Genomic DNA, 26236 nt, shown 5'->3' with positions numbered 1-26236 from the left:
AAAAGATTCAGAATAATACAAAGATAAAAATTCCAAAGGTAAAAATAACATAAAAACATGAGTCTTTACCTGAAATGCGAAAATTCTTTCCACACCTGTTTAATGCAGCACATACACAAAAGCTTGACTATCGCAGCCCTTTTGACCTTTCTCACATTTTCTAGGTCTGAGGCGAACAATGTTCACAGTTTCCTTTAAAAATACATGTGGTCCTCCTAACAACCTAAACATACTGAGTCCACATATACCCACACACACAACGCCTCTAACAATGACCCTTAAGTTCGCAAGTCAAGCTCAAATTATGATAATTTGAGCTTGTCCTGCAAATTCAACACATCATCATTTGAGCAGTTTATTTCGTTTAAAATGTGTATTATTGTCCTGTTTAATCGTTCAGCTTGTCTGCACTCACTCGCTGCTGTGAGTGAGTGGAGGCGGGGCTCATTTGCATATTCATAGAGCTGCGAATACTAAATGAGGCAAGGGTGTCGAGTTACATTCAAGCTATTTTAAGGCATGAAGAACTTTTTTCAGGGAAAAAACGTTTAAATGTGTCATTTTGGTGATCAAAGATGAGTTTTAAGGAATAAAATGATTGACTACGGGGGACTTTGATATTATTTTTATTTTGAAAGATAATTTTTATGAACTGGCGTGCACGATGAATCATTCCGAGGGAGTTGAGCGTTAGTGGAAGATCTTCTCCAGCGCCTTTCTCTCCTTCTTCTCCGCCCTGCGAGCTCTCTTTGCGTTGTGTTCAACTATAAGATCATCCATAAAAATCTCAACCTTGTCTGTTACATTAACATTTCTTATTTCTGGGTCATTTCCATCCGTTACATTCAAAGCATGCAGATACTCATTAATATATACCATTTCTGGGGATTTATCCGAAGAAGATTTATCAGAAGAATTCATAATCATTTGTTTTCCAATATTTATTACAATCTTCAAACTGTTGGACCCCATTGAAGTCACTATATGGAGCAAAACCTTCATTTCTTTTCGACTGAAGAAAGAAAGACATGAATATCTTTGGATGACGTGTGTTGAGTAAATTATCAGGACGTTTTAATTCTGAAGTGAACTAATCCTGTAACAAATGGAACCTTAATGTAAACTGTTACCAAAATATAAATTTGAAAGTAATTGCACAGGCAAATAGCCCTGAATTTTGTGATTATCTATAACAAGCCTAATTTACATGGAAAGTTGGTGTGTTTGAACCCAAAAGAATGACAATGATTTAATTGAAATACTCAAAGCACAGCACAATTGCAGTGCATTTAGTGACTGATTGAATTGGATTGTGTGTGACACTTTCTTACACCCACATTCTCATTGCAAGGACCCGGTTCTTCACACATACACACACACACACACACACAGATAGCAGTTAAACTTTAATTCCCCTGCTGCCCCTGTGTGGGATTAAAGCCGGAGCAGGTGAGAGTGTCTCGGAGGAATAATTACAAACGGATGTGTGGAGGTAGATTGAGAGAGAGAGAGAGAGAGAGAGAGAGAGAGAGAGAGAGAGAGAGAAAGAGAAAGAGAGAGGCCACAAATAACCACTTCCAATGGCTGATCATATTTTACCTCCTCATTAGCAGAAAAGCAGAATGCCACAATTACTTTGACGGAGTGGCACGTCTGGACCGAGCTGAGAGCCGATATGAGGAGATGTGTGCATTTCTACCCACTCACTGGCTGAATTTAATCTGATGAAAGAGCAGTGTGTGTGTGCGTGAGAGAGAGGCAGGTAGACAGATGTTATTTTCAAACTCACTGTTTCACATAGATTTCAAATAGCTTGAGGTTTGAGCTTGTATGTAGACTGGCCCTTTTACACCCACCTTGTTTGGTCCAGATTTTCTGACTTTTCAGTTTGATCCGAATCAAAATCACAGGTGTGAAACCTCCCCCGGACCACGGTCCGGACCAAACAGACGAAATGTGGTCAGACGAAAAGAGCTAGTCTCGGTCCGGATCAAACTGAACACAGGTTTGGTACGTTTCTAGTGTGAACGCATTTTCTGTATGGTTCGGACGTTCAGAACATTTACAGGAAGTTCCGGATGTTCCCGCAGGATTGCTTGAGTCTTCTCCTCCTTTCCTGCCGGCGATGATCAAATGTTCACACAACAAGGACGTTGATTTGGCGAATGTGAACTCGCCTGGAATATAGCTGGAGCTGCAGGGAGTAATGCCGTAATAATAACAGTATAGTGGCAACGATATGCGTCTGTTCATTCATTCTTGTCAAAGTTTCCCGCCGAACTGACAACACGCTGACGTCAGACGCACGTCCGCTTACAGACCAATCAATGTCAAGATGCAGCCCACAGAGATGATGACGACACGACGCAAGTGTGTGTGTAAAGTTCATAATTGCAATGTGAAACCAAACCAAAACTTACCGAATGTATAAAATGTATCAAAACATGAACTTTGGTGCGACTGACTCTCAGGTGTGAAAACGTTAGGCTGGAAATATGAACTCAAACGCAGAAGAAAAAAAAATGTTTGACCAAAGCTGAGAATTTTCTAAACACAAAAACGCTTGAAATCCTCCTGTTATATCTACTCATTTTTGCATTCACACACAGTGTGTGAGATTTCAGGCCTTCATCTCGAGTGAGCTGTCTAGGACAGAATCCTAAATGAAATGTGACCCTCATATTTGACCATTTCTCTCCTCATAACTGATTAAAATAGTTTGACATCAGCAGATTGCCAAGCTATGTAATTATAATAAACATAAAACAAACAATTTTTAAAACTGGCTGCACGAGTGTGATTGTGATTGTGATTTCGATTTAATTTCTGTTTAATTTTGATTAATTTTCAATGCTTTTCATTATTGAATTAAATTCAATTTCATTATTGAGCAAAACCAGCTCAGTAGGTTTTTGAGTTTTATGCATTATTTAATAAAAAAATGGCTATTGTGCATAAGAAAATATAGGTCTGATCATATATCAAATGCACAGTTTTGAGAGATCTCTAATGCAAAGCTTTAATAAGATCAGTAACAGGCGACAGGTTTGTGTATGAAAGCACCAGATGAAGGACGTGAGCGAGTTGAATATTCTGCGATACGCATGACGCTACGCACATGATAAGAGGACAAATCCATCTCAGATCAGAGAGAAACCTCGGAGAAAATATTCAAGAACATTTTCTATTTTGGAAGAGATTGTCTTGTCTCATTTTCCTTTTCCGCACTTTGCTTTATCAGTCTTTCTGTTTCAATCACATGATCATGCATTTCATAACGTGTTGCGGTAGATAAAGAAACAGTTCGGGCAAAAATTATAATTCTGTCATCTAAACTCATTGTCACGAGATGTTTAGCAGAATCTTCAAGACATTATTTTATATACAACGAAGATACAGTAACTAAAGAGGACAAAGAAATGACTAAATGGTTAGAAACTCACCCTTAATCTTTCATGTGTATGATGCATTATAAATCATCAATCAAAAACTTAAAACAATATAAAACAATAAAAAAGTCCACATACATTATTACCAAACATTTTAGAGAAAGAGAGAGAGAGAGAGAGAGAGAATGAGCGAGTAATTGAGCATATATTTCTGTTAATTATCTCTCAGTTCTTGCATTCAGAGGAAATGATCCACTGATGTTGAAATAATAGCCGTTTGTTGTCTTCTTTAATTATGCTCATTTCAGTGAGACGTGACAGATATGAGAGACAGCCAAGAACCACTGCAGTCCAGTCAGACGTGTGAACTCATCAGCAAACAGGATTTGTTAAAGCACTTTTTTTGGACATTTTTTCCCCCTTATCATCAGAAAAAAAGTTACTGTAGAATTGAAGAAATAATCAAATCCAACCTCAGGTCCAAAATACCAGGGCTGTATCTACCATAGACATCGAGGAAGCATTCACACAGTTCTCAAACTCACGGTCAATAAATAGTTCAATCTTAAAGGATAATTCCGGTATTTAGCACTTTGAGTCTCTTTTCTGGTTTGTTTTGGATGAACTAGAGTGGTGGACACAGAAATGTTGACGATGGGTCCTGTCTCGACTTTTTGACTCGTTTAGAATCGCCTTTGACGGCTTCAGAGTGGCTGGCTACGGGCATCCGTCCTTAAAACAACCCTTAACGTTCATTTTCAAAACTGTGCAACTACACTGTAAAAAATTTGCTGTAGTTGTGCAGCTATTTGCCAGTAACTTACTGTAGATTTAAATTGATGTTATTTACTGGCAACAGTTTGTTCAAAGTTAAATGAACATTAAACATTAACAAGTCTTTATCTTTACAGAATAAAACTATAAAATAACAACCCAATGCAAAGCATTCTGGGAACCAGAAATCTTCATCAACCTTTTTCTGTTTTTTTCATTCAGATTTTGGTTCCCAGAATGCTTTGCATGAGGCTGTTATTTTAGTTTTATTCTGTAAAGATAAAGACTTGTTAATGTTTAATGTTCATTTAACTTTGAACAAACTGTTGCCAGTAAATTACATCAATTTAAATCTACAGTAAGTTACTGGCAAGCAGCTGCAAGTAATACTGTAATTTTTACAGATTTTTTTTACAGTGTGTTCGTTGATGATTAAAAACAAATATATCGGCGCAATGTATGATTTCAATCCGTGTTATTTGCTATAGTGGAACTATTTTTTCAGATACCTCACAACCGCGTATAAACTTCCGCTCGATATTTGAGTCTGAAGCGCAGTAATATCAACGAGCAATGAGTCCTCCAACAGAAATCAATGGGATTTTACAAAATGCCAAATAAAACACGACAGAAACTGTATTTTGCTACGCTACTTGTTTTTAATCATCAACGAACACCACTAACCACTCGGTGAGTTGCACAGTTTTGAAAACGAACGTTAAGGGTTGTTTTAAGGACGGATGCCCGTAGCCAGCGACTCTGAAGCGGTCAAAGGCGATTCTAAACGAGTCAAAAAGTCGAGACAGGACCCATCGTCAACATTTCTGTGTCCACCTAGCCTGGGAAAACCCAGACAACTTCCGGCAAATTCAGATTTGCTCTGCAAGTAGTCTGGCAAAGAGCTCATTCAAGCCCATTTCCATGCCGTCGAAATTGCGGCACCAATCAGAAACGTTGAGGCGGGCTTTACACAATGACGATCGCTCTGATTGGTTTTAGGTCTATCCAATGGCGCCTAGAGGCATTTGAGCGATGTCCGTTCAACTTTTAAATGCATTATTATATTCAAATTGCAAACACACGAGGACAGTCTCCATGAAAGACCCACTGGCAGATGAACAGTGCTACTACATTTCTCTCCGAAACGGTAGGGAATTAAATTAGATTTAATAGAGGATTTTAACTGTGACACGATGATTGACAGGGCAGTTTAAGTGACAGGACGCACGCGACAGATCCGTCCGATAAAGATGACGAAGTAGTATGTCCTAAAGCTTGCCTACTTTTTTGCTACACATTCAAAAGTAAATATCTTTTCTTCACAAAAAGAGTACATTCTTTTATGGCGTAGTGTAACTTAGGCGAATTGGGACACAGCATATGGCTTTACACGATGACGATCGCTCTGATTGGTTTTAGGTCTATCCAACTGCGCCCAGAGGCATTTGAGCAACGTCCGTTGGTGACGCCCCTTTGGAAATGATTTGTCTATGGAGCTTTGCCAGACCATAACTCAGTTACTACTGAGAATGGTCTGGTTTTAACCAGGATAGTGTCCACCACTCTAGTTCATCCAAAACAAACCAGAAAAGAGACTCAAAGTGCTAAATACCGGAATTAACCTTTAAATGGATACATGAGTAAAGACCCGTTCACTCCAAGAGCTATAAGTATAAAGATGATGATTACTTAGTGTCCACACCAGTGGATGATAATATTCTGAAAGATTCTGAATAAATTGAGAATCACTTTTTAAAAAAAAATAGAAATCACGATTCTCCCACGATTCTGAATAGACGAGTAAACAAAATAACGTGATTTACTAGAGGTTCTGACAAAAGGTTAATGGCCGGAATCTATTTAATTATTTTTTTTTATTAATTGAGTGAATGATTCAATGACTCACTCATAGTTATAAATACTCATTATTGGATGAATCTCTTTGAATTAATGATTCAATGACAAATAAAATGTTAACAGTCTCTGTGAGTAAAACTGAGTATTTTGTCCTTAAAACTGCAGTGAACCAAAGACAGTCTCAAAAACACGCTTTGAAATCGCTGGTGTTTCTGATGTCACAAACTACCTTGTAACCAATCAGATCAACGTGTGATCGTCAACCAGTGGATCTCTGAGCTGAGTGAGTGAGTGGAGGCGGGGCTCATTTGCATATTCATAGAACCGTGCATACTAAATGAGGCAAGGGTGTCGAGTTACATTCATGATATTTTAAGGCAATTGAAAACTTTTAAATATGTAATTTTGGTGATCAAAGATGAGTTTTAAGGCATACAATTATTGACTACGGGGACTTTAATATTATTTTTATTATTTTTATTTTGAAAGAAGCATTTGTAAGGAACCTTTGGACCCACTGTATGTTAATGAGTTGGGGCTTAGAGGGATGATCATGGGACCATGGTTGGCTGATGATCGAGGGTTTGAATAGTGTATCACCTTCTTGGTTGTAAGCGTTTCATTATCTGCAAAATCAGCTCAGAAACCATGGGGCGGCTTGAACCTTCTCTCCCTCAAACTTTTCCAATCTCTTTCGACTTGTCAAGTGGCCTCGGTGTGCACTCTGCAAATATTGCCTGGACCGCACATGAGTTACTTGAGCTATACCGAGCGACCGAACCAACTGTGAGACCAAATTGAAGAGCATTATAAAACATGCTCTGGGGTTTTGTGCCGCTCTCATTGTATTCTAATGGGTTTCCAATATAAGCAGCGCAGCAAGGGACACACAGGTCTATTGGGTTAGGAATTATTCTGATTTAAAAGCAATTATAACCATTTTCAGCAGAGGCTTTGAAAAGAAAGAAGGTGAAAAACGTATTAATTTTGAGATTTAACGGCACACTATTCTCATTGGTTTACCCGGTAAGCGAAAATCCTACTTGATAACGCCTATTTACCCATGTCTGCTTTTCAGCAAATCAGTTAGGATTACTGGCCGAACGTCTTCATATTCATGAGCAAAGCAAAGTTTATACTTTTCCCTCACTATGGGCCAGTTTACGCCTGGTCACTTCGTTTAGATCGGATATCGTGAAATGAGCAAATGCTTTTGAGACGGATTAAATCCGATCCATCAAACCACTTCAGGGGTGGTTTGAGACACAATCCAAACGAAACTGGACAAGTGTAAATGCATCTGGGTGTTGAAGCCATACAAGTAAATATTACTCCTCCCAAAATGGTAAAAAAAATTTTTTTTAAAAATAACAAATGAGAACATGTTAGGCTACCGGCTCCCGGCTCCCGGTTACCATATATGACAGAAAGGATTGGGAATCGAAAATCGATTCTAATTCTGGAATCGGATACTTAAGGTCAGGAATCGGATGCTTGTTATAAAATTTAAATTTTGATTCCGCTTATCAATTCCTGTATGTGCCGTTTAATGTGGTTTTAAACCATTCAAGTGCAAGATGCGAAAGAGAACTAAATTCGGCACTCGGTCGCTATTCTCCAGAGTGTGCGCACAAAAACCCGCCTCTTATATAGTGCGTGAACACTGAATCGAGTTCTCTTTTCTAAGACTGTATACTTGACTTTAATAATGTTTGAAATGTATATTAGTTAGATTATTAGTTATTTGTTCTTTAGGCTGCTGCTGCTTTTTCATATTCAACTGCAACAGAATGTTTTATAAAAAGACACAGAATAAAAATATTTGATATCTAAATGGGGTTTTTTTGTACCATATTGGAATCGAAGAATCAGAATCGAAAAGCAGAATTGCAATCGCTTAAACTCGATCGATACCCAACCCTAATGACTGCAACTGCAACACGCATTACATTCATTCACCACAGATAAGTTGAGTTGCGGATGAGTTGCTGATATCTCTTTTTACTGAAACAACAGTACAGAAAAGTATTGAGGTAAAAATGTTGAAAAGAACAATTGCATTTGCAATGCATACGGCGACTTTTGCTTTAAATCAAAATTTAATGTTCACCTGATAGGTTTCATTCCTACTCTTGCTATTTTTTATTAAATCTCATGACTAAATAGTGCCAAACGTAATGAATCTAATGGAAATGATCATTGCAAGTCAAGGACAAAGATTTTACTTTTTACACTTTTAACATTGCAGCTCTCTAGAATGTCACTTCCACTCATGACGTCTCAGTCAATCGATGTAATGATAGACAGTTTATTGCATCTATAAAGTTGTTACAGTGAACACAGAGACTCAAAAGCCATGAAGTGCTATTTTTGAGCTTTTTATCTTGTTGAACAGTCGACTGTATAACATGTTTGATGGCTCTCAGCTTGTTCTCGAGTTGCCAATTGACCTTGTAGTGTAAAACGGTGGGAACATTCTTGATTGTCTGCAATCGTTTTCTCTTCACAGTTAGCTTTATGAAGCCGACTGATGCTGCAAGGTCACTCCAATGCTTTAAATCCCTGTGAAGGTGACCATTCAGTTTACAACATGACTTACTGTACATTCATATAATACCAGAGATGGGAGGGTTACTTAGGAAATGCATTAAAAAAATCCTAACTGTAATGTCATAATCATATGTATTCATTACTTCAATGAGCTCATTGTTTCTGCCTTAAATTATTGCATTGTTTAAATTAATACATTTTTAGCTAACTGTGATTTTGTATATGCACATTTCTGAAATGCATAACTCAGATAACAGATCACTCTAAATTGCAATCATGCATTTTCTGTAAAGCTGCTTTGAAATGAAGTGTATTGTGAAAAGCGCTATACAAATGAATGTGAATTGAATTGAATGAATAATTTTAGTTGCATTAACTGAATCTGCACTGGTATATTTTTAGTTTCCCGCAAGCTTTGCATTTCACTGAATTGGGTAAATGTTGAAATTAAATGTTATTTTATGCATGTTTGAGTAAAAGCATATGCGGTTATGTTGACATTTGGGATTGTTAAATGGGGAATCTGGTGTTTGAGGCTAATGTCAGTGCAGTGGTAAGTGCTGACAAACTAAAAATTGTGTCTAAAATTAAGATAACTGTGATTTATATATGTACATTTCTGAAATACATAACTTAGACAGTTTCCTCTGATAACAGATCACTGTAAATTGTAATGTGAACTCAAAAGCTGCTTTGAAATGATGTGTATTGTGAAAAGCACAATACAAATAAATGTGAATTGAATATAATCATTAAAATAACACAATAAGAAAGTTTTGGGTTACTACAAGAAGACCTCAAAGGCAAACAATTTTAATTCATTTTAATTAAACGTCCTTATACAAAGTTGAGTCGCGAGTATGCATCCTATTTGCCAATTCAAATTCATTTTTGAATCTTTTGTTATACATCAAAAAAAGAAAGAAAATCACAATCTCAATTTTTACTAAATGCATTGGTATACAGATACACTATAATGTCATTTTAATGTAATATCTTATCCCACACGTTCTGCATCCCAAGTCTCCCAAAACCTCCAGCTGAAGCTTTGCTTGCTTGGCCATTGGAGTTCTGGCAACCAAAACTGAAGTGCTAATAAGGAGAATGATCTATCGAGCGATCTTCCTCCAGGCGCATGCATTATAAATGCTAATGTCTCCCTAAAGCACCGTCTCCCTTTGGTGCTAATTGCTGTATGAATGCGAAGAGGCAAAGAGAGAAACAGAATAAAAAAATGTCAGAAAGTTGTAGCTGGATTTGCCATCTGCTCTCAAGGTCAATTGTCATCTAGCGAACACATCCGTCATGCCCTAAACCCGGTAAACAAGCGCACATTACACCAGTGTTTCCAACACTGTTATTGCACATTCAGAAGCCTCCCACTGTTTGAGAACGCTTGCCGGCGCTGCGGGCTGCAATTGCATCTATGGTTGGGGATGATGGCGAAAACATCCTAACAAGCGGTTGTAAAATTATACGGTCTAACAATGGCGTACTCATTCAGACTCCAGCATTATCCAGCTCTTCACTCACAGATTCTCACTCTGTTCGTGTTGCTAATGAAACGCTTGCTTTATTTGTGCATTTCACTATTATTGGCACACATGGGTGTATTTTACTGTTGAACTCAAATGAAAGTGTATTTCTAGCTCCCCCTGATGTGCTCTTATCATCAGCGAGATGTTTATGGTGAATACACCTTGACGACATAATGCAATTTACATAATTACAGTAGGCTACAAGTACTACTGATTCAGATCATAACTGTGTATTCTGCTTTTCCCTTGTGTTTTAAATATCTTGATATGCAGAGGCTGTTTTTTCCCTGGCATCAGCGACATGTTTCATTTTGTGATTGTGATTGTTTAATCTAGTTATTTGGCAGAGATACTCTCTCAAGTTCTTGTCATTTCAAGACTAGACTATACTGTAAAGCTCCACTGGCTGGCTGTAGATCATCCAGCATTCGCTATGAATATTGTTGACTCTGAGACGAATTTGCTTGTTATCTTCCTCATTTGTTTGTAGATTTAGATGTAAGACTATTTAATACACTATAAAACTAATTCTACACATTAAAGGTTCAACTACCTAATCCTAAAAGATGAGCAATAGCAAAATTAAAGCTGGCCTCAGCAAACACCTTTAAAGTCCACACGAAATCAGAATTGAAGTGTTTTTGCTTTTAGTATGAATATAACTGTTATATACTGCTATCTATAAGCTAGCGCTCTCCAAAGCAATGACAAAATTCACATTTAGAAGATAAGCATTCAAAACTTAGTCTCTCACTTCTGCAAATATGGATTAATGATTTTAATGACATCACTCTGCACTTCAGCTTCTCATCAGATTTTCTGTCCAATCAAATGCTCTCTAGAATCTGAAGCTCCGCCCCCTACATTATAAACAGAATCTGAAATCGGTCACTTGTTCACACGTTTACTGTTTCCTACATGATGAACGGCACATAGTGCACTATATAGGGGACAGGGAACGATTCAGACAGTGTGAATATGCTTTCCATCGGGGGGGAATGAAGTCTGGTTTCAGCTCCGGTCCAGAGACACGACACACAGAGCGGATCATGTGATCGAGTCCCACAGACCTGAAAACGCATCGGACACATTTGAGTTCTGCAGAATGCTGGATTTTAAAGCGATATGGAGGAGATTAAGAGGAGAAACGGGGAGAGATTAGGAGGAACTACAGCTTTACTGGCCGAGCTGTGATATAGACTAAACGCTATTGGCTATTTTAAAAATGGGAGGAGCTTCTTGATAAGCCCCGCCCCTTCTTCCTGTTTCAGTGGATATTACATCAACACACTGAATAAATGCTGCGCGTTTCAGGCACTTTGATAATTCTAATAATTCAGTGTTTAACTAAATTCTCACTAACTGATCCAAGTAAAGAAGCACAAGTTGCAACACCAGCTCCTTCTCCAGTTTAACTCTGACTCCAGAACGGTAAATGAGCTGAACTGCCCTCAGGCATCTGATCCGGAATATAAACTCCTGTTTTACAAGCTCAACATCCACCCACGTGCATAAAACAACATATTTAATCTCCTGCTCTATGCACTTTTGAGTCAGGGAGGGTGAAATATCACAGAGACCTTCTGCACCATTTAAGCATCATGACCCAGGGCGATTCATGTCCGTCTCTTGTGGATTAAATGTTTTCCTTTTTTTTTTCTTTTTTTTTTGCATTCAATATTATTGAAGTATGAAGACTCTTTCTCTAAAGGAAACTGCACAAAAGATCGGATGAAATGATAATTAAACGACAGTTCACAAATATGCAGAAAACAACAGCATGCTTCTCAGACCAAGAAACCACATCCAGTTTTTTATATATATATATATATATATATATATATATATATATATATATATATATATTTTTTTTTTTTTAAGTGCATTTGATTTGACTTGAATAGAAATACCCATATGTATGAATAACATTAACTAGACTCTCAACTAGTTGTGCGTCACATGATTTAAGTTGATGACAGTCAAAAAAATGTCAGTTTTCAGCCTTTTTCAGACAATTATTTTTTAATATTCGATGATAATTATAGTCCACACAGACTACCCTGATGTCTTAAACGGCTTGATGATTAATTCTATCCAATCACCTTCACAACACTTGCCAACAGAGTAACTCAGCCGAATCACACAGGGTCATATACTGTACAAACTGACCATATTAAACATCAAAGGGCAATTATTATGCAAAATTCACTTTTACATGGTGTTTGAACGTGTGTGTCAGCGGTGTGTGTGCACAACCTACACTGGTAAACAATCCACCTTATGAGTTTTAATCACACACATATCTAAATTAAGCACTATATCTATTTTATTATACTTATAAATATGTTTTATTCCTGTGATGGCAAAGCTGAATTTTCGATCAGCATCTCCAGTCTTCAGTGTCACATGATTCTTCAGGTAAATGTATTAAAAGCAAGATTCGTTTATGTTTAACTATATCACTTTCATTGCTGAATACATTTGAGAGGAGGCTCAGCTTCCCATCACAGACTGCTATTGCCTTTCCAATAGTTTATTGTAAATGAAATCACATTTAGGTTATACGGTAAATGTTTCTGAGGTAAATCATGGCTGCCGTAAAAGGCCAAAAGGTTTTTTATTTGTTTAAGAGCTTATATTAATGCTTAAGACACAATAACCATATATTTAGGCTACTTGTTATACCATCTGCATAAGGAATGTGACCGCAAATATCATTAAAGGTGCACTCAGTAATTATGAATGTTTTTCTTTGATAAGTTGGACTGTTCTATCCAATATTATTGTGTGCAATGTATTTTATTAACGTTTAGGATGTTGCTTAAGAAGATATCTGCATATTTAGATAGTAAACAGCTCAATGGGGTTCTGGAACTGAGTTTTTGTCTTCTCTCGAATGCTTTTCCTCCTCTTTCCTTCTTCTCTCTCTCTTCTGTTCTTGAATGGTGTGAATACATCACCCTACAGATCGCAGTCAGAGATGGCATATTTAATTTAGCGTGAATGCTGTTGGCTTTGTACATATTCGGTATGCACTAGAGATTTGTGTTAGCATAATGTATTACTGACCTTTACAAGAACTACATGTTTCAGGGAGTCACTAACTAAAATATAGTGACGCTGCTAACTGCATTTTTCAATAGTGTGACGGAAGCTGTTTTTTTTTTACATAGAATTTTCACTTTTTAGAAGTAGAATTTCATTAATTCAGATTAATCACTGGTTTTCTCATTCAAAGGTTTTTTTTTTATTGAATGACAACTTTCCAAAAACAATTACTATACAGTACAATGGAATATCCATATTTTTTCTTTTGGAATACACATTAATCACTGGTTTTCTGTCACAGCTTTACATTAATCGAATGCCTCTCACTCGAAAAGGAAATTTGGTTATTTTGATTTTTTTTTGTAATTAACTGCTTATAGTTTACATAAATCATCACTTTAGTTGTGTTCTCACTTTGTGCATTTACAAAATGTTTTTTTTATTTTTTTATTTGCCGTTTAGAATTACATTTTTACACGTTTTATGTTGGATCATCCTGTCACTTGTTGAGATCCTCAGTGTTTTTGTACCATATAAATACTGGCATTTTAAGAGAATTTCAATACAGTTTTCTGCTTTTTGTGTGTCGTTTGTACAAAAGTATTGCTAACCTTAAAGTTAAAGCTTAAAGTCTAGCTTCCCCAGCTCTGCCACATACATACAGCTGTGTTTGACACAGTTGTGATCCTTTAAAACACTATACATATTGACTTTAAGTCGTCACCGTCTGTATAAAGACACGAGACTTTGACAGAAGGGTTTGACCTCAGATTAGAGGGATGTTTAATGATGAAATGACTCGTCCCAACATTAGTCTTTTTGCACGACTCTTGGTTTGTTGAAGCGCATGTTTCTGCGATGGACAGGTCATAGATGCGCCTGTGCGGGACTCGAGACCTCCTGCGGTCCCCTCGCTGATTTACACTGTCCACATCAGGCGGACTCGTGCTGTTGCTAGGCAACTGCTTAACAAGACAGGAATTTGGGCAGTAACATGTCAAAAGAAAGAAAAGAAAAAAAAAAACTTCAGCCCAAATCTCAAGGTTATAATTTGCATTATTCACGTACTTGTATTTCACTGACAGCTGTGGTACGTAATTGAGCCGTATAGGTCAAACAAAAACAAATCTTGATATTATGATCCTCATTTCATAAAGAATTAGTATTTCACCTGTGTATATTCTTATGTAATTTATTTTTTAAAACGTAAAAAAATTGTAAAAAAAAAAACAAAACAAAATATATATATATATATATATATATATATATATAGCCTAAGTGACCAAAAGATACATTAAAAATCATTAAAACATGAATGTGCATAGGTAAGTTAGATGTTTATATATATAAATATATATCATTTTAAATATAATAAAAGATCATAATATTTATTAATATAGTTATTTAAATTTGTGGGGTCTTTATGATTTTTTTTATGTATATCCACTGAGGCTTCCTTTATTTGATTAAAAAAAAATACAGTAAACATTAATATTGTAACAGTAAACAAAAACATTAATATTGTGAAATATTATTGCAACTTAAAATAGCTGTTCTCTATGTGAATATATTGTAAAATGTATTTTATTCCTGTGACCTTTTATTCCAGTATGCTGATTTGCTGCTCAAAAAACATTCATCATGATCAATGTGCAGCTTCATATTTTTGTGCAATTTTATTTCAGGATTCTTTGATGAATAGAAAGTTCAAAAGAACAGCATTTATTTGAAACAGAATCTTTTGTAACATTATAAATGATAAACAATATAAATTTCGAACAATTAAATGCATCCTAGCTGAATAAAAGTAATATTTTTTTTTAAACTTTTAGTAGTGTATATTATCTGATTTGATGTTTATATACCTATCATAAGTAATCTTTATATATATATATATATATATATTTTATATTATATATTTTATAAAATATTTTAGATTTTTTAAAATATATACTTTCTCTTTCTCTCTTGCACTCGGGGGCGTATCCACATTAAAATGTTTGTCCAATGAAATTCTTTCTAGAATGCAAACGTCACTCTCTTTATAAATTAAGATGTCGTCATTCGACACATTCACGAAATGTTTCGTACACACAGTCTTTAAACGTCCCATCAAAGGTCTGTTCTGTGAAAGGTGCCAGGAAGCCCAAAACATGATGGAGCGAGACAGATGCTGCCGAGGTGCTGATATGCATAGGAATATGTTTCATTACTGCGACCGGCTGTCCAGTTTTACCCCAACGCCACGGAGTTTGGCACACGCTGATGCCATTCTGCCATTCTCCCCAAATCTGTCTAAACGACAACTGACCCGCTTTGGCTCTCCATCCAGATCCCGGCGCTCCGAGAGGACAGACACCAGTAACCTCCACCCAACAAGCTCCTTAATTATAATAAACCTGCCGACACACGAGACGCCACTTCTCTTAATTAAATTAAGATCATTTTTATTGACTTAATTGTTTGAGACAAGCCATTGGACTGCGCCACTGACAGCACAAATGATGGAGGATGAGTAATTAATGTGTTTTTTAATTGGAGTGGACGTCTGATGAAGGCTGGTTTATATGGGGATTCTGCGGCCCTCAGGTTTTAATTCTCTTCATCTGAGTCTGATGTATAGCTATACTATATAAATATAACGACACGTCATCCGAGCGAGCGAAGCTGATCATCACAGGAGGGCGAGTTTGTCAAAACCTTCAGATGTGAGCGCAGGCACAGGTTGACAGAAATGTTATTGTGAGGCAGAAAACATTCGTCACAAGTTGCAATTAACGAGGCCAATTTATAGCTCCGGTAGGAGAGATCGGATACAGTGAGATATGAAGCTGAACAAAGCAATCTGAGCCAGCAGGCTTTTTGAATCTCAGGTTTTTCGAGGTCTGACCCTCCTTGTTAAAGTCTGGACCCCCCAAATGTTCTATATACAGATTTTTAATACTCTCAATTTTATTTAAAGTCCCAATGAAGTGCATTTATTCAGTGTGTTGACGTAATTTCCTCTGAAACAGGAAGAAGGGGCGGGGCATATTGAGAAGCCCCTCCCCTTTTTAAAATAGCCAATAGTTTAGTCTATATCACAGCTCGGCCAGTAAAGCTGTAGTTCCTCCTAATCTCTCCCCGTTTCTCCTCTTAATCTCCTCAATATCGCTTTAAAATCCAGCATTCTGCAGAACTCAAATGTGTCCGATGCGTTTTCAGGTCTGTGGGACTCGATCACATGATCCGCTCTGTGTGTCGTGTCTCTGGACCGGAGCTGAAACCAGACTTCATTCCCCCCCGATGGAAAGCATATTCACACTGTCTGAATCGTTCCCTGTCCCCTATATAGTGCACTATGTGCCGTTCATCATGTAGGAAACAGTAAACGTGTGAACAAGTGACCGATTTCAGATTCTGTTTATAATGTAGGGGGCGGAGCTTCAGATTCTAGAGAGCATTTGATTGGACAGAAAATCTGATGAGAAGCTGAAGTGCAGAGTGATGTCATTAAAATCATTGATTCATATTGGTGGAAGTGAGAGACTAAGTTTTGAACGCTTATATCTTCTAAATGTGAATTTTGTCATTGCTTTGGAGCTCACTAGCTTATAGATAACAGGCTGACATATTCATAATAAAAGCCAAAAAACTTCAATTTTGATTTCGTGGGACTTTACTGTAAGTATTGTTTTAACAGCTCTGCCTGAATGAAAGATGAATTATAGTTTCAACAACAGCCGACACAGATCCTATTACTGACGTTCAGCTCAGCGTCAAAGTGAATGTATGAAAAGCTGATTCATATTGTCAGGATAGTGAATATAACCTCTTTAGAGCCTCACAATCAGATTGCCTTTAAACTGGGGAAGTTTAATGTGTTTAGAATTGAATATGTGGAAATAATGTCTTAAAATATGTTACGATTATTTCTGTAAGCTGTAATGTAACTTATTGTTTTTTTTAAAAAAGTCTTGTCTAGATAAATCTTAAAAAAGAAGTAGAAATTGGTTAAATGATGTTGAAGAGTTGAGATAATGGGAAAACTTGACTTGCATGGCAACATTTGTGGTTTCTAAATGACTAAGAAGCCGCATAATTAGCCTGAGGCGCACATTTCTTGCAGAAATACATGTTCAAATCCAAGTAATTAAGAAATTACACGATACATAAGTGAATATGAGCAGAGTTGTTTTCTGCATAGGTTGTTTCCCTCACAAAACAGAGAAAAATAGTGTGATTTGATATTTATATTAGAGCTAATTTTGTCACACGAGACTGACACTGCAGATCCACGTCTTCACATGATACAGATGTTTGTTCATACAGTTATCATCTCTATAATTATACTAATAATAATTAAAAACAGTCATATATAGACAGAGCTCTGTTATTTTTAGGGCATGTCAGCTGTGCTTGTTAACGCATGATTGCACTCGAATGAAGCTTCTGTAGAAATGCTCTGAGCTCAAGTTAATCAACTCAGTGAAATCATGACAAAATAAGATGAAGCCAAATGAGATTCTGTTTCTGTTATTAATATACTGGCACAGAGTTGCAAATTTACTTGATTAAAACAAATATGTTTCTAATCATTCATAAGAACATCTGTAATTTAGCTATAGTGTGGGTTTTTTTTGGAAGTTTTATTATTATTATTATTAATATTATTATATTTTCCTCTCCTTTAGACAGACTCAAATCTAGCAGCAACCAAAGGTTTTAATGTTGTCTCTCTCTCTAAAAGAGCGGTTTCCTAATCCTGGTAAAAACGAGGCAGGAAAATAATGTCATTCTGTCTGAAATTTATTTAAAAAATCTGTAAATGGTCAATAATTGTCAAAAATGTGAAGCTTGGCTCATTTACTTTATATTTACTGACTCAAAAGATTATAGTCATAATTGTGTGCTCTTTTTTTGTCCTAGAGCTAATTTACAACCTCGACTGTCCTTCACGAGTTGCTAATCACTTTAAAGAAACACAGGTGATAATTCACTGTAATCAGTGGCGGAACTAGAGTTTTATACATGGGGTGGCCAGGGGGTGGCCACTGCTACTTTCGGGGGTACACAGTACACACACACACACAGTGGAAAAGCTTATGGAAGGAATTGGGTCACTCTGTTTGTGTCTATAAGTGTTGAACATCCAAAATATTTGCAGAAAACAAAGCTTAAGCACCAAGGAGATAAGATACCGTAGCATGTGTCTGTTATGTACTGCTGCGTTTATTTACAAAAAACTCACATTTACAAAAAAAAAACTGTTTTTTTAATTGTACTTGAAAAATGTAAACAATTGTATTGCCCATCAATATAAAATCTTATCCTAGGAAGATTTAATACAACATAATTCTTTGTTTATAATAATTTATAATTATTCTTTCTAAATATAATTATTTTTTTTGTGTTCATTTTTGGGTGAACTATCCTTTTAATCTGGCAAAATCATCTCAACTTAAATTCCTGAATTGGGTATGTGATTGACTGCCTGTGTCTGGTAGATGCTCTGACCTGTTGCTGGTCCTGAAGTCTGACCACACTGACTCTGACTAGCCAGTGGTGATGCAAGGGCTGGGGTCTGTTTGCACCTGATCTGCCTGTTAGTCATTTTAAGCCAAAATGGGGGTCAACCTTGAACAAATTGCAACAGAAGCAAACTCAACAGAAGCAAGAGATTGGGTTTGGGACTGGGTCTGTGGGACTGTTTCTGGGGGACGAGTCTGAGGGAAGAACAGGAGACAATGGTAAGGAGAATGCAAAGGACAAAAGGTAAAATAAAAAGTGAATCCCCAGAAACAGTTTTCGAAACTTTCCCCTAATGGGATTCTTCTAGACTTTTTTTCCTTACTCAGGACATATTGAGGATACAAAATGATTTGAGTTTGCTTCTGTTGCAATTTGTTCAACCTTTTTTCATAAAATGACTGGACTATGTTTGTGCTTATTTAAAAAGTACTCTGATATCTCTCCCTTTCTTTTCATGTTTAATTGACCCTGTTCAAAAATATGACAAATTTAAAATATGATTCCAATCATATTTATATTCTAATCATCATCCAATTACCAACATTTTTATCTTAACTCTTTCTCGCAGTAGCCTATAAAAAAAATGGTGTTTTTGGTAATTTTCACAATTTCATGGCACCCCAGAATATTTTGTTGTATGAATATCTGAACATACCAAAAGAATGAACAGACAAAAAATTGTTTTATTCTAGCTTTGTGCGTCTTTTTTTATCAACACTTGAATGTTGGCAAGTTTCATAAAAAGCAACATGAGCAAAAAGCTGAGAAAATCGCATTTTTATCAAAGACTACATCTAGATCAGATTCATAATGATGATCAAAACACAGTAGATCGAGTCCATCAACACCCTACACCCATAAAGCTTCATAGTCCTATAGTGATCGATCGCATTATGATATCACTTGTTTCTGCTCTTCTTTGCCTGCGTTTTGATCTCCAATCCTCACATTAGCTAGAACATTTGTATACTGTAACGTACACACGGCAAGGTACTGCATATGCGTGTATTAGGCCTAATGTAGGCTATTCGGAGCAAACCACCCTGATGCTAAACCTTAAAAACTTACTTCAAATATGATGTTTTCTTATTCGGTGAAGTTCGGTATCTTGCAACCATCTCTCGTCCTCTGCTCGTCCGTTTGAAAACTGCGCGCGCGCCGCGCTGCCGGCGAACGTATTTTTTTTTTTAAATCAGCATCAGCAACTGCCAGTAGCAAATAAAAATTTGGGGTGGCACCCGGGGTGGCCAATCGCATGTCAGGGGTGTCCAGTGCCACCCCGGACCCCCCTCTGGCTCCGCCACTGACTGTAATTCAATAAAGAGGATCATGTTCAGGTCAAACTATTAATAACCCATAACTTCAGCATAACCATGAAACATCAAATGTGGCTATACTATCATAATTACATTGAAGAACAACACCAAAGTAGGTGGAATGAGCATTCAGAACATGTTTTTATTCACTTACAGTAACAAAGGTTCTGTAAATTAAATCGTTATATATATTCTGAAGTTTGCATAATTGATGATTGTGTTATTTTTCTGTTTATTACTGTGAAGCTGCTTTGAAAAATAATAAATAATTCTTAAAAAATTGTACAATATGGTAAGATATTTTGGTCCCACTTTATATTAAATGGTTTTAAGTAGTGTAATTACAAATGTAATTACATAAATTAATTACAGCTGTAATTACATGCAGGTATTTTTAAAATATAGGTACAATGTAAAAACATGTATGCACACAATAAGTCCATTGTATCAAATTATTAATTTCAATGTTGGTACATAGTCGTTAAAGCCACTTAATATAAAGTGGGACTGATATTTTTAATAAAACATATGGTAACACTTTACAATAAGGTTCATTAGTTATCATTAATGTATTAACTAACATGAACTAACCATGAGCAATACATTTGTTACTGGTTTTGTTCATCTTTTTTAACGTTAGTTAATAAAAATACAGCTGTTCATTGTTTGTTCATGTTAGTTCACAGTGCATTATCTAATGTTAACAAGATTTTAATTAAGTATTAATAAATGTTGAAATTAACATTAACAAAGATTAACAAATGCTGTATAATGTAACACTTTATTTTACAGTGTCCTTGTTACATGTAACATATGTACGTATATAGTAATAACAGTAAATTATGCATAATTACATGCAACTAACCCTCAAACAAACCCTAACCATATAGTAAGTACATGTAGTTAATTAATATTACTCAGTGCTTAAATATATAATTACACTGTAACAATGACACCTTAAAATAAAGTGTAACCAGTGCGGTTCATTAGTTAAAGTTAACTAACTAATGTTAACTAATGAACCTTATTGTAAAGTGTTACCAAACCTATTTTCAGGTTTCCCACTCATAATTACAACTTTACTTTATTTTACTAATTTTACTACATCTCTTCTTGATCAAGTTCTCCTCTTCGGGAATTATATTCACAAGTCAAAAACGAAACCCGGCACAATTTGACTAAATATTTTGTGTATGGATTATGCAGAGCAACAGGGCTTTTTTAATTACATTTATCAAATCACTGGAGCAAATTATAAACACATCCATAAACAAAACCACACCGCTCCAGTGCTCCGGTTGTTCCCCATCATGGCCGTGTTAAACGGGCCGTCGGAGGATTCGGGTGAGGACTCTCGAAGACACGACACAACATAATGACTCGGGTATTATGGTTAATTGGTTTTCATTATCTTCCTCCCAGGTGGCATTTATCTTAGCAGGAATCTGGTGGCATCTGTCCTTGTAGTACACACACCCGTACAGCGCTTTTAATTAAAACAATTACCATGAAGGGCATCTAAGGAGAGGAGTTTAATCACAGAGGGGAATTAGTTATTAAAATCAAATTGTTTTCTAAATGGTGTAATGAGCCGGTCCAATTTCACCTGGCCAGCGCCGGCGATAAAGCTCAAGTACGGGCTTCCGGCTCATTAGCAAAGCAGTTCCTTACGGAGATTTAAGTAACTATGTTGTCGTTCGACAAGGTAAAGTGTTGAGGTAAGTTATGTTAATTCATTGGTTTCATGTAACACAGCCTTGCAATTGGTGGAGAGCAACGTTTGCATGCGTAAAACATTAACAATCGCGCATAACTGCAGATCTTTAAGGTCTTTTATGGAGACCTTCGTGCATGTGCATATAAAGACCCGCTGATAGTTAAACGCATTGTTTTAATAGCAATTTTTTTCTGTCCTTGACCTCATTAGACGCCGGGCCTCGTAATTTCAGGACGGAGAGGTTATGCTGTGTCTTTCCATATAGCGCTGGAAAATAAATTAAACAGTAACCGGGGTTGAGGATTCAATCTCCTAATGGATAATGCCTGTACGACGCTCTTGAGAAGGGCACTCAACCTCAAACTGTTCCAGTGGCGCAGAAAAGCTTCTCTTAAACCACATCTAATTGGTCTTTCCAGAACGAAGCTCATGAACAGATATAGAGACTGAGTTTGGGTCGAGACTCGGGACGTTTGGCCTTCAGAGCACATCATTATTCACTGTTTACAACAAAAGAGCTACAAAACATGTCTGGAGAACATTGAACTCAATTAATATTGCTATGAACTGTATTGCCTGAATTTGTTTTCTCAAAATTATTAACATGACATAGTCTGGCAGTTTTGTGCATAAACAGCAGCAGAAGTGAATATTGGCTGAATATTGTATTGGTATTCGCCAAATTACCAAATTTGTGTCAAAATAAGAGTTAATTGGATGCACACACACACACACACAAAAAAACCTTTTAAGTGTTTATTTTGCTACCCTAACTATGCACAATTTTATTAATTGTTGCCATTTATTATATGGATTTTGCATGTTTTTTCTTCTTCTTGGGACAAGACATATGATCAAGTTTCAATAAAACTTTAATTATTATTTTTAAACGTACTGTACTCAGAGGCGTCGCAATAGGGCAGGCAAGACAGGCAATTGCCTGGGGCCCCGCATTTCAAGGGGGCCCCCGAGGGCTGATCATTCAAACAATCAGGAATGTTAATATAAAGACGCAGCAACATCTCCGCATCCCCCTCAGTGAGACGCCTCTCTCGTTACCTGGTTATGCTCTTACCGCCTCGCCTCAGCAGCCTTTTACAAACTGGAGCAGCGCTTACTCACAGTATTTAGCAAATGCATGATTTGATTTGTTAAACATGAAGAGGACGTATCTGTCGGGCATGGCCGCTCGCTCTAACCTTAACATAGATAAACGTTCGCTATTATTAGGCGCATATCCAAGTGTTTGAGCGAGTGTGGAGCGCGCACTGCATGACATGGAGGCGCCAACGCCATTACTTGCATTTTCCTATAAACAGTGGAAACAACTTAAAATACTCAATTTCTGGCCATACAGAAAATAATAATGCATCAGTCGCAACTACTTTTATTTGTGTAAACTCACAATAACAATAAAACTTTGTGCTTTTGTAAACTAAAATAAAACAATCAGGGTGCGCTTTCATGGACTGTGAATTGGAGCGCGTCTCAAAAATAAACAGAAACACAGCGTATACTAGCACTAGCCTCACAGACATGAGAAATATATCTATATAAAGCTTGAAATGTCCACTTTTAAACGATACATTTACTATAGTTGACATTATTTCATTAGTAATAAGTATCCAGCTCTTTACATTAAACTAGTTGAGTAAACAATTAGTTAATGAACTAATAAAACAATAAAACAAATATTAAATTAAGATGCTAACTGTAACGTTGCTGAGGAAGACAGGTGAAGACGAGGATCTAAACGCAGGGTATTTTAATAAAGTAATAAGAAACATGGAACACAAAACTCAAAGGAACAAAACCAGGGAATCACAGAGGCAACCATTACATGTACAACAACTGACAAAGTAACAAGTGAAATACAAGGGCTATAAATACACAGGGACCAACAAGCTAAACAAGATAACAAGGGGGTGTGGCTAATTAGAAACACCTGGGAAGACTAATAAACTAGAAAACTACAAAGGACTACAAAACATGGCACAGAACAGGAAATAACAAGTCCACACAAGACAAGGGGAACACAAGACAGGAATCATGACAGAGCCCCCCCTTTAAGGAGCGGATTCCAGACGCTCCACACACAAAAATAAATAAAAGTCAAGGAGGGTGGTGGAGCAGAGGTGGAACGGGGGAGGGATGGAGGGCCAGGTCCGTGGAATGGAAGAGGACCTGGAGACTGCGCCAAGATGGGAGGCCAGGGCGGAGCAGGCAGTGCAGGCGACCAGGGCGGAGCAGGCGGTTCAGGAGGCCAGGGTGGAACAGGCGGTGCAGGCGACCAGGGCGGAGCAGTTGGTTCAGGCGGCCAGGGCGGAGACGACCCTTCAGGCGGCCAGGGCGGAGACGACCCTTCAGGCGGCCAGGGCGGAGACGACCCTTCAGGCGGCCAGGGAGGAGACGACCCTTCAGGCGGCCAGGGAGGAGACGACCCCTCAGGCGGCCAGGGCGGAGACGACCCATCAGGTGGCCACGGAGGAGACGACCCTTCAGGCGGCCAGGGAGGAGACGACCCTTCAGGCGGCCAGGGCGGAGACGACCGTTCAGGCGGCCAGGGCGGAGACGACCCATCAGGCGGCCAGGGAGGAGACGACCCTTCAGGCGGCCAGGGAGGAGACGACCGTTCAGGCGGACAGGGCGGAGACGACCCTTCAGGCGGCCAGGGAGGAGACGACCCTTCAGGCGGCCAGGGCGGAGACGACCCCTCAGGCGGCCAGGGCGGAGACGACCCTTCAGGCGGCCAGGGCGGAGACGACCCTTCAGGCGGCCAGGGAGGAGACGACCCTTCAGGCGGCCAGGGCGGAGACGACCCTTCAGGCGGCCAGGGCGGAGACGACCCTTCAGGCGGCCAGGGCGGAGACGACCCTTCAGGCGGCCAGGGAGGAGACGACCCTTCAGGCGGCCAGGGAGGAGACGACCCTTCAGGCGGCCAGGGCGGAGACGACCCTTCAGGCGGCCAGGGCGGAGACGACCCTTCAGGCGGCCAGGGCGGAGACGACCCTTCAGGCGTCCAGGGCGGAGACGACCCTTCAGGCGGCCAGGGAGGCGACCATGGCACAGGAACAGACACCGGCTCAGGAACGGACACCGGCTCAGGCACAGGAACAGACACTGGCTCAGGCACAGGAACAGACACCGGCTCAGGCACAGGAACAGACACCGGCTCAGGCACAGGAACAGACACCGGCTCAGGCACAGGAACAGACACCGGCTCAGGCACAGGAACAGACACCGGCTCAGGCACAGGAACAGACACCGGCTCAGGCACAGGAACAGACACCGGCTCAGGCACAGGAACAGACACCGGCTCGGCGGCGGCCATCTTGTCCGAAGACACTGGCTCGGCAGCGGCCATCTTGTCCGGAGACACTGGCTCGGCGGGCGTGACGTGAACAGTCTCTGGATCGGCAGACGTGACGTGAACAGTCCTTGGATCTGCAGACGTGTCGTGAACAGTCCTTGGATCTGCAGACGTGACCTGAACAGTCTCTGGATCGGCAGACGTGACGTGGACAGTCTCTGGATCGGCAGACGTGACGTGGACAGTCTCTGGATCGGCAGACGTGACGTGAACAGTCTCTGGATCGGCAGACGTGACGTGAACAGTCTCTGGATCGGCAGACGTGACGTGAACAGTCTCTGGATCGGCAGACGTGACGTGAACAGTCTCTGGATCGGTGGTCTCGGCGGAACGAGATTCTGGCATGGGGGCCTGGGGAATTGAGAGCGCTGAGACCAGTGAAAATCTCGGGAGATCGGCTGCTCGGGCAGATGTCAGTGGCAGATCAGCCAGCTTGGACACCAGTCCTCTCCACCCTCGGACGGGTCCAGTGGACGCAATTGTGCTGGCTGATGGTGCGATCTGCGGTTGACCACGCTCCACGGCCGACGGAGCTTCGGCTGTATAGCTCCCCCCCAAAAAAAGTCTTAAAGGTGAATCCTCCTCCACTTCGCCCACAGTGAAGGGAGATCCACACAACTGCAGAGCCAGATTTATATATTGGGCCAGGGTCCAGCCAGGATATTCCTCCAGCATCATTTGGGCAATGTTCTCATCCAGCCCGCTCCAAAAAAGGTCCATAAGCTGGGATTCATCTAATGGTGCTAGATGACAGCAAGTCAAAAACTTCTCCACATACCCCTCAATAGACTGACCGTCCTGAAAAATGGAGCAAAGCACTTTCAAAGGATCCTCTTTACCTCCTGCTAGATCCATATTTTGGTCAGTTGTTCTGTAACGTTGCTGAGGAAGACAGGTGAAGACGAGGATCTAAACGCAGGGTATTTTAATAAAGTAATAAGAAACATGGAACACAAAACTCAAAGGAACAAAACCAGGGAATCACAGAGGCAACCATTACATGTACAACAACTGACAAAGTAACAAGTGAAATACAAGGGCTATAAATACACAGGGACCAACAAGCTAAACAAGATAACAAGGGGGTGTGGCTAATTAGAAACACCTGGGAAGACTAATAAACTAGAAAACTACAAAGGACTACAAAACATGGCACAGAACAGGAA

The sequence above is a fragment of the Abramis brama genome (assembly GCF_963993115.1).
Source record: "Abramis brama genome assembly, chromosome: 2".
Lineage (NCBI taxonomy): Eukaryota > Metazoa > Chordata > Actinopteri > Cypriniformes > Leuciscidae > Abramis > Abramis brama.
This window is presented reverse-complemented; position numbering follows the sequence as displayed.